This window comes from Phasianus colchicus, chromosome 37 (genome assembly GCF_987193195.1).
Source record: "Phasianus colchicus chromosome 37, bPhaCol1.hap1.1, whole genome shotgun sequence".
NCBI classification, from domain to species: domain Eukaryota; kingdom Metazoa; phylum Chordata; class Aves; order Galliformes; family Phasianidae; genus Phasianus; species Phasianus colchicus.
In genome coordinates, this window is record NC_143472.1 from 327,249 (window position 1) to 337,897 (window position 10,649).

The 10,649-nt window shown below is 47.0% G+C and overlaps 1 long non-coding RNA gene across 2 annotated transcripts; it reads right to left on the reverse strand.

Moving 5' to 3' along the window:
- Positions 1–3,294: 3,294 nt before the first annotated feature.
- Positions 3,295–10,079, reverse strand: LOC149913415 (uncharacterized). 2 transcript variants are annotated; one of them, XR_016461228.1, is made up of 2 exons: positions 9,682–10,079; positions 3,295–6,266 (listed from the first exon to the last, which is right to left on the reverse strand). It is a non-coding gene; the product is annotated as an uncharacterized LOC149913415 (long non-coding RNA). The 2 variants fall into 2 exon arrangements; XR_016461229.1 differs by lacking the exon at positions 9,682–10,079 and adding an exon at positions 8,352–8,391.
- Between the last annotated feature and the right edge of the window lie 570 nt (positions 10,080–10,649).

Below are 10,649 nucleotides of genomic sequence, written 5' to 3' on the forward strand. Positions count from 1 at the left end.
TAATTCAGATTACCCCCCAAATTCAATCAGCAGCTAGCTATTGTCAGTCCTTACATCACAACATCTCCCTTGTCTTGTATGTCCAGGAGAAGCATGCTGTCGCAGTCATTTGTCAATGAAAACAAAAACAAACAAACAAACAAACAAACCAACCCACACTTCTCCTCAAAACAGGCCTACTAAACAATCTTCTACTTCTCCTTCTGTGTTTTTGTTTTTTTTTGCTGAAATGGCTGTTTCCCCCTGCTCAGCCTCGGTCGTCCTTGATGACTCGTATCAATATAGTAGCTGAACTGAGGCAGAGAGAGAGTTCTCTGCATAGCGGGGCAAGAACCTGACGATATTAGTTTACCTTTTACCTTGCTGTGGGCAGAGTGGGCGTACTGTCACTCCCTCTCCTTACAGTTTGCTTCAGAAGGGTACCCTGGTCATTTTCATTTAGAACGCCCTGATCAGCGAGTAGCGTTGTTTCTGGAAAAAAACTGACTGGATTGGAATACCTCGGTATTCGAAATGATCGGTGGATGGTCGCACAGTATATACTGACACTGGATGCTGGAGCCACAAAGCTGTCTGTGTGTGGTGGGACAATAGCTGGAAGCATCAGTTTGTGCCAATGGAGCTGCAAGACAGTTTACAAACTATGGAACTAAAAGCAGTTTTATGGGCCTTTACTGCGTGGCCAAATGAACCTCTAAATGTTGTAACTGATTCCCTCTACGCGGCTGGCATATGTCAAAGAATTGAGGATGCCCACATTAGAGACAACAAGAATGTGTGCCTTATCTCTCTGTTTTTACGTCTTAAACACACATTACGGCGAAGAAAGGAACCATATTGTGTCATCCACATTCGCAGTCACCTAAACACTGTTGGTTTAGGGCAGGGTAATGCTGTTTGCTGATAAATTGGTTGTTGTAACTCCTGTTAATCTGTTCGATGCTGCTCGTATCTCTCATGAGATGTTTCATCAAAATGCCCGTGGTTTACATAGACAGTTTAATATTGGTGTGAATGATGCAAGGTTGATAGTTCAAACATGTCCACAGTGCAGTTACCATAACAGTGGCCTTGGGCTGGGGACTAATCCCCGAGGATTGAAAGCATTGGAACTGTGGCAAACGGATGTCACCCATATTGCAGAGTTTTGGTTGATTGCGATGTGTTCATGTTGCTATCGACACTTACTGGATTTATATGGGTTTCTCCCTTAGCGGGTGAATCTGCTAGATACGTCATTAAACATTGGATTGCATGTCTTGCTATCTTGGGAGTTCCAAAACAAATTAAAATGGATAATGGGCCAACCTAAAAGTTGCAGTCAGTACAGTCCTTTTTGCAAAAGTGGGGAGTTCAACATAAGTTCGGGATCCCACATGCTCCTCCAGGTCAGGCTATTATAGAGCGCACACATGCTACACTAAAAACACAACTAAACCGAATGAGCGATACACGTGATGTGCCAGATCGCCTCATGAGCGTTCTTTTCTCCCTTAACTTCCCTTTTGTAGGAGGAGGCTCATATAGCTCATACATGCTATAACTGTGCATCATTCAGGCACTAGTATGAGAATGCTGAGACTGCAAAAGTATCTTACAAAGATCCACTGACTGGAGATTGGAAGGGCCCAAGTACTACCATACTTGTAGAAAGAGGTTATTTTTGCCTTTTCACAGATGATGGCCCTATTTGGATTCCTGCTCGCAGTGTTTGCCCTTGGTGCAGAAGCACTACCTGAACCGCACCAAATCAACTCGTGGCAAAATATGTGGGTCACCTGGACTAAATCAACAGGCTGGACCAACTTCTGTTTAATACTTGCTTCTGCCACAGATCCCTTCCAAACTTGTTTTATAGGGATGTTGTTTCTCAATGATTCTGACTTTTCTGCTTACTCCACAGGTAGTTGCAATGTACTGGATACTCCAGATGATTGTTCTTTTTTAAACTTCTTAGGAGTCTCAATACCACAATACCCTGGGACTCACAGGAGTTAAATCTTCTTGGAACTCAAAAGGTCGGTAACACATCTAAGGGATGAAAGAAAACATGTTTTATGTTTGGAAATACCAGGAAATGTTTTTGGGGGTCCATGTTACATTGGTAAATTCACTATATTTTCTCTCACTTTCCAGGACATGCGTGATATCCACTCTAAACATAGCGCACGGGTAGCATTAGCTGTCCTTATACCAGGAGCTGTTGCTAGGAATAGGCATTATAACCATTAGTATAGTTATCCGTATTGTAAAATGCTTACTTAACAAACTGTCCACTACTGTCTTGCTTGCGCAAAAGGAAGAAGGGGGAATGGTTGTGCGTACTGCCATTGCAGCTCACGGAACCCACAAAAAGAACGGTGTCAGGATGCGAAATGATGAGAAAGACTGAAACCAGGCTTGAAACGACCATGAACTCATAGTGATTGGGATTGTGTGCTTCTTCTTATTTGGTTTTGCTTTGTAACTTGTTGTATTGCAATAGATTGAATGTGAATTAACAGGATTTAATGTTACTAATGCTGAAATCTATGGAGATAGCTATTTTAATGTATTAGTAGCGCTAAGACAAAACCTGGAAAGGAATCCCAAGCAAAGGGATGACCTTATATTATAGAATGATTAACTCTCTTTCATCCCACTATTCAGGAATTTAAAATATGATCATGAAGCACCTGAGACAAAGGCACACGCTAAGAGAGTTAACCTTGATAGTTTATTCTGCAAGCAGATGTTCCATTTGGCCTCTGTATCACGCACTGGCCATGCGGATGCAGTGTACAAATGGAAAATACTCTTTGGACCCTGAGAAGAACAAAAGAAAGAGAGAATCTGTGGTGGGTGAGAGAGGAAAAGTGCACCTTGAAGCAGGGGACGCCCTGCTGGCACTGCCTATCGCATTCACCACCCTTTTTCTGCAGGTTGTTGTTTCTCGAGGCTCAGTAAGTAATAATGCCCCTAGTTCTATCTGGCATGCAAAGTTCCTCAACTATTAATTTTCTATTAGCCCAAAGGCACAATCATGAGCACTCTAAAAGCATCTGTTGAAAAATCACTAAGATTTGTACAAAATCAATATATCAGAATATATAAAAGTTGAAGACTTCTTTCAAAGCAGTTAGAGATTAGCACAGAATGGGGCCCTTGGGGATTTATTTCCAGGTTGCAGAAAGTTGGGCTGCAGACCAAACACGTGTTTGTTCTTTTTAGTAGGTTAACAGTATTTCTTGTCATGATGTTATGTTTGCCTTGTTTCCTTTCTCACACTTATAGTATTGTCAATTGAGGCCTTGATTGAGTTATAATGATTGTATTATTAATATAATTAGTGTTATTATTTTATAGTATGGTAGAAGTTTGCTAATAAACAAAAAAGGGGGAAATGTGGGAACGTAAGAAAAAACTGCATGGAGCAGCAGCTGCGGAGCAAGATAAGTGGCGTGAGAACCAAGGACACCTTCAGAAGAAGAAAGAACAGCTCACGGCTCTGACTGGCTAAGCACCTGTGTGAACGGTTGAGGAGTGTTTTGCAGAACGCTTTGTTAACATGTATAAATAGAGTAGTGCTTAACAATAAAGCAGACTAATAGCCTTTAACCACATTGGTGTGCTGTTATGTCTCTAGCGCGTCCTGAGAGTCCAGAGACTTCCCCACATCTGCGTCACTTTTTCTGCTCTACACCTCCTTACCTAGTACATAATTCCGAAACAATTCTAAAGAAATAGTCCCACATCAATTCCCCCCTTTTCTACAATCTAGCAATTGTCATGTTGCTAGATGACACCATTCTCACCTCAGGATTTATGAAAAACGCCCCGCTTTCCATCTTTTAGTGTATCTTATGCTGTTTCCATTAAACATACTCAAGAAACAATGTAACAACACATACGAATATTCCAAGAAAGAGTAAGACTACACAAGCCTTGAAGAGTTGCTTTAGCCAGGCAAAGCTCCGTAACCAACTGGTTAATCTGCTCCACAGTTCTGTAAATCCAAATGAGGTGTTATCCAAAATAACTTGGTGGATCACCTGAATTTATTCCCATAATTTAGTGTGCACATCTGTTTCTTTTCTTTGAGTTTCATCAGTTTTGATTGATTATAGCGTACACCCCTCCTTCTTTGGCCGTCAGGAGATCAAGAGCCATTCCTTTCTGCAATACTACTTGACTAAGAGAGGATACCTCTGTCTGCAATCCAAGAATAGCATCCATAGTTGAGTTCTTGATTTCCCTAATGTAGCTGCTATACTGATAATTGCCTTTTCTGATTCACTTACTCCTAGTCTAGGAATAAACCATCCAATAAAACTACGGAACCCAGAGGGCCTGTCTATATGGGGGTTATTACCTGCTTCACCCTTTTCCAAGAGGTTCTCAGTATCCCTGGAGGAGGCGCTGTTCCATTGAAGCACTAAGTATCCTCCTCATAATGTCCTTTCTAGTTCTCAGGAAGGGTCTCACATTGAGGCCTGTCTATAGTTGTATACTGAATTTAGGTCCTTTTTCCTATTGTCGTGATTTTATTTGCACACCTACGCCTACTTCCTGCTCCACCCATAGTGTCCAATTGGTGGAGGGAATCCCACACTGAGGGATTTCCATTCGTCCATCTCTTGGTAAGGCTGTACATATCCAACAATCAGTGAGCTTTAGGCTAACCGCTAGTGATATTTGAATAGGTGATTTCACACCAGGCTAAAGCAAGTGCAATCTATAAACACATTCTAAACTTATTGTCTCTTAATCCTTAGCTCCAATGGTCCAGTCTTCTTAATATTCCACTGGGGTTGAGATGTCTTCTTAACTCACGTGTAGCTCCACAAGCTTGCTCTTTCACTTTGATTGCTGTATATAATATGATATGATATGTTCTGGAACCCCAAATCCTGGAATTATCTCTTGTAACAGTACTTTAGTTACTCCCTGCACCCTGTTGGTCCTGCAAGGGAAAAGCCTATGGCCAACCTGAAGAGGTGTCTGTTAATACCAGCATATACCAATACCCCCCTTTTCTTGGGAGTTCAGAGAAATCAATTCACCATTGTTGCCCAGGATAAATTCCCTTCCCTGTTTGTCCCAGGGCACCCTGGGGCCTGTTCTAGGATTACTCTGTAAACAGATCTCACATTGCTGTGTTACCTGCTTAGTGGTGGTGTATAAATTCCAAGCCACAACCCGTTGGCTCAAGTATTTATACAGGGTCTCGGTTCCCCAGTGAGTTTTCCTGTGCTCAGCCATGATTATGGCCCATAATAGGGAGGTGGGAACTATTATCTTGTTTTGAAGCCTGCACCTCTGTGTCCTCTGTTTCTGAATGCTCTCCAAGCCCCCTCGATTAGTTTATCCAGGTCCTGTATTTTGCTTCCTTTACTCTGTGCATCGCCGGGAGAAAAGAAGGACATTCTTGCTCTGATTAGCAAAAGACCTTGGGAGATGTAAACAAGTTCAGCAGAATGAAGGGAGAAAGCCGAAAGATTGTAACTATCTGTGCCAGACCGAGCCTCTCGACGTGATCACGAGGCGTCCAGCTTGTGCACCTGGCACGGGAGTGAGCAGATGCTATCAAGGTCAAGCTGACCAGTGGCAAACCTGAGGTGGCTGACAGAGGTGAGTGGCCTGTGTGCCACGGGATGGCACAAGAGGGACGAGCCCAGCTCTAGTGCCACCTCCTTCAGGGCAGGATGGAAGATCCAGCACTGCCGCATGCAGCAGGAGGGTCACAATTCATAAGACACTTGACCAAGAGCATATTGTTCAAGTTCACTGTACACAATAAAAGTTTTTGTTCTGCACGAACAACAGAGTCTGTGTCTAATTGCCACAGGTAAACCTTAGTCTGCTTTGCCCTCCTCAACCTGAATGAGGACCTCTGGATAGGATTTAAAAAGGGCATAGAGAGTTTTTACCAGTATTCCATAGTTGTATATCCATACGCAACACCACCTTGTCATCCCTAGGAAAGTCCGGAGCGCCTTTGCTGCTTGAGGTTCCACAGTCTGGCAAATCGCTTCCTTCCTTGTTGTTCGCTAGGGTTTGGAATCCAGCAGCAATTTCGTAACCCAAGGTTACTTGTGGCCACGCCATCTGGGCTTTCTGTGGAGAAACTCAATAGCCATCAAGTCCGAGAAAGTTTAGCAGACTAATTGTCCTTGCTATGCATACCTCCTTTGTTGTGGTAGCTATCAGAAGGCCATCCATGTGCTGTGACAGGGTTCCTTGTCCTGGGGCCGTACCCATTGCTCCAGTCTTTGGCAAGTTGGTTCCTGAAAAGAGTGGGACTTTTGTTTGTTTGTTTGTTTGTTTTAACCTCTGGAAAAGTGCTGTGCATGTAAGTTGTGTTGCTCTTCCTGAATCAGGATTCTCCCACTCAAAGGTAAACATGAGCTGATTCTCTGGACTCAATGGTGGACAAAAAATGGCATCTTCTAGGTCCAGAACGGCAAACCATGCCAATTCACCTGATAATTTTGAAAGCAGCGTGTATGGGTATGCTACCAATGGGTATAAATCCTACACTATTCTATTGATGGCCCTTAAATCTTGTGCTCACACTCCAGTAACAACCCGAATTTCTGAAAACTGTCAATTATTGGCTGGATTCCTTTCCCATCTCCGAATTTGAGGGGGTACAGTTTAATCCAAACCGGCCGAGCTCCCTGCTTTATTCTGATTGCTAGTGGTGCTGCATTCTTAGCTCTTCCTGGGGTCTCTACTACCCACACCCCAGGATAGACTTGATCACTTCCTTTGTCTGGGATCCTGGTCCCAGCAGGGGTAGTGATCAATGCTAAAACTAAGCACCTCCATTAACTGTTCTTCTTGTACCTTACATTCCAATTTTCCTTTCAACTTGATTTCAAGATTCCAGTTGTTCTGATAAATCTCGCCCTACTAAAGGCTTTGGTGAATTTGGCACCTACAAACATTTGTGTATCCCTACCTGTTCACCTACACTAAGTTAAGGGTTAAGAAAGTAAACTTCCTCACTTTTGCCAGTGTCTTCCCTTACGGTTACAAATTCACCACTCACTGGAGTATTTAACACCCAATTAGATGCTCCAGTTACTACAAATTCCACACTTTGCTGCAATTCCTTCCTCAGCTTAATCTTCTCTACCCTTGACTGTTACTGCATCTGTTACCAAATCCAGCGCCTCTTTTTGCACTAACTGCTTTCCCATTCAACAGGGGCAGAACCCTCTTGGGCCCTTCCAGCTCTCCCCCTTCAGCTCTTCCTGAGGAGATCTCTGGGTCCTAGAGCCCTGCTCTCAGCTCCTCCCTTCCTAAGGCTTCCCGTGCTAACACTGGGATATCAAGTTTCCCAGGTCTCTGCAGATGAAGGCTATTTGTTCCCAGCATCTCATCTCCTGACTTCGCAAAAACAATATTAACTGCTAAATGGTCATCGCCTTCCAACCACCACTGATTACAATTTTTAATTAAAGTTTTCTTGCTCACGGGGCCCCCAGGCTCTCCAGCAATATCTCAGGTGGAATTTGCCTGGGAACTTCCTTTCTCTGTGTTCCTCCATACTTAATTTCATTGATTCTTTATTGTTCCCCAAAGTCCACACCTTATAGCTAGTAAGTTACTGTGACCAAATACATACTCCTCTTTAAACCCCAGTCCACAACGCCAACCAAAATGCCAGTTTCCTCTATTCCACTGTAATTCCTGGGCAGTACTACAGGTCAAGGCTCTGATAACAAATACAGGGTTAAACAAATATCCAACTAAACTCGATTCCCACGTTCACACCCCTCACACCTTGGATCCAAAGGTTAGCATTCACACTAGATAGCAGCCGCTTATAAAGTCTCGTTGCTGGGTAATGGAGTCTGCCTACTTCCCCAGGGCACAGGAACACCAAATTCCCTGGGCACGAGCTATAACCAATGTCTCCCAGCAACAAGAGCACTTGTATTGTAAATGGAATTCCACAAGCAATAATTTTATAACAGAAACACTTATCAATCACAAAGATAACAACAATGAAAAACCAGTTTGGACATTTACTCGTTACATGATCCTACCAGGCCCCTTCCTGGCAGCTAACTGCAAATGCCCCCCAGCGCATTTTTGTTGCGATGATTTCTCCAAAGTATTACAAAGCTTACATTCCCGAGCGCATTATAGCCTCAATCTCAGGGTGCCTTGCAAGATTTCACCTCGGAATTCTTGAGATACCTCCCCAAGTGGGACCCTGCTCTCAAGGGTTGTGCTCCCACACCGATCTGCATCACACAGCCTATAGCTGTGGATCCACCCTCTGGGGGAGCACCCTCGCTCCTTCACCCAAATGGAGGACATCTCCTTAAGACATACGGGTCCCTGTACCTGTAACGTACCTGGTCCATACCAGGGCTCTTTCTCTGCCCCACAGTGGATGTGTGGGCCTCGAGAGTTATAGCATAGCCAGCCCTCGTACAACAGAGAGCTTAACCATGCTCATGCCTTGCAGAGAAGACCGAATTGAGAAAGCAGGATAGGAAGTTGTTAGCAGGAGAAGTCACTCGCTCAGTGAGGAGAAACGTGCCATGAGTGCCATGGGCAGCGCTCAGTGAGGAAGTGAGCCAGCTGCAGGGAGATGCTGCCCTCGAGAGCAGGGCAGCCGGAGATTGCCTCCAGCTGGGACCTGCTCACGGGTGAGAGGAGTTAAAGGAGTGCCAGGACAGCAACGTGGGGATGTGCGACCGCAAGGATGTGCGAATGTCCCCAGCAAAGGCAGCAAAGGGACGGAGCAGAGAGCGACGCTTCATTAGCGTGACAACACACAGCCCCCATCCTCCCCTCTCTCCCACGGCTGCAGATGTGCCACGAGAACGAGCTGTGAAACTGCCCACGGCCTGGCAGCCGGCTCGGGGCGTGCTCGCTGTGGGAATCGCTGCCCGGAGGCTGTGCCGAAGCGGCCAGAGCCTGGCTGGAAGCCATCCGGGCAGCACCGCGGCGGCAGGAGGTGCAGCAAGGCCGTCCTGCGGCCAGCTCCGGGCTGCGGGCACTCGGCATCCTCTGCTCTCCCAGGAGCGACTCCCAGGAGCCCGGTTGCCTGCACCAGAGGTGGGAGCAGCCTGCTCCGCACCCAAGGTAGGAGCCCTTCGTGCCTCGTGCAGAGGAGCGCACGCTTCCTGCCCCCTGCCAGCAGCGGCGGGAGGGCAGCGGGGAGCGGCACCGGGCGGGGCGGAACCGGCACTGCTGTAGCCCAGGCGGGAGCCCGGTCCCGGCTCCAGCTCCTGCCCAGCACGGCAGGTTTGCTGGGCCAGACGGGCTGCAACGAGGGGAGCAGCGGTTCCCAGGCGTGTTGCAGCCCGGCTTGGGCTCCGAGAGGCACAGGAAGGGGTTGGAGCTGGGACAGTGAGGAAGTGAGCAGAGGAGCTCAGCGTGCTCTGCTGCCCGGTTGGCTCTGTGTAACGCAGCCCAGCCGGGAGTGCGTTTCTCCCTCTGGGCCACGGCAGACACGAGATGATCCCGCTCCACAGCTCTGCACGCATGGATTGATGGCAGCTTTCAACTCCTCCTTTGGAGTGTCTGAATGGGAAGCCTCCAGCGGGGGAATTTCCACTCCCCTCTCTCTCCCCGGCAGCCCGCAGTTTCCCTTCGGGGACCCAGCAGGCAACATCTGCCTCTAGCGGCCCTTCCAGCGTTCCCTTCTGTGCGCTTAGCGCCGGGCTGACGGCTCACCTGGGGTCGTGCAAACCCCTCCCGAGGCTTTTCTTCAGGCTGTCCCGGCAGCTGCAGGTGCCTTTAGCGCACACCAGCTCCGGCACTGGGCTGTGTAATAGACGCTGAAAAGCCGACAGCCTGCGGGCTGACTGGAGCACACGTTGTGAACGCGGCCGAGCAGCACGTCAGTAAAGCGCAGCCCGGGCTGCCCGGTGCAAAGGGCGCACGCTGCTGAGAACGCCCCCTGGAAGTGAGCGCAGGGTGCGTGCTGAGCTGGATGGGGAGCAGCGCCCCCTGGTGGGGGACGAGGGAAATGCAGCCGCCGAGGTCCAGCCCAGTCCCCAAGTGTGGGGAAAGCGCATTTCTGGAACGTAGGTCTCACCCTATATGACTACATGACCCACATGACTATGAGCTACTTTATAGCTCCTTTTGTATACCAGAGGCTTCCTCCCGCTTTGTGAATGGATTTGGCTTAGGTGAGGCTAAGATGTGTATTACAGTGTTAGGTGAGGGAGCTGTAGAGCTAGGGACAAAAGAACGTGGCATGATGCACGTGAAATGATTTGCTTTAGGGCATTTCATCATTGATGACAGTCCAAAAAGCCCACCCAACAATCTCTCCTCCTCAAAATTAAGACACTTGCACTTATGCCTTTGCAGGACAGATCTTTCCAGGTACAATCCCTTCCTGGTTTTGTGCAATTATCACCAGCCTCTGTTTTCAAAAGACAGGTGCCTGTGACAGATAGGTGAATATCTCCAGGAACCAAACTGAAACAATAGAAGCTAGGCACTTAATAAAAAATAATCCCTCACAAAGCCCACCTAAATTGTTCAGTATCTAAATATTTTACAAATCTGGGTCATGGATCCCTAAGTTCATTTGGGGAGATGCCTATGTGGTCATCCTCACAGCGGTATGAGTCCCTTTTTAAAGCCGGTGGGGCAGGAAGCCTCCTCTGCATCTCCCAGCATCCCTGGCC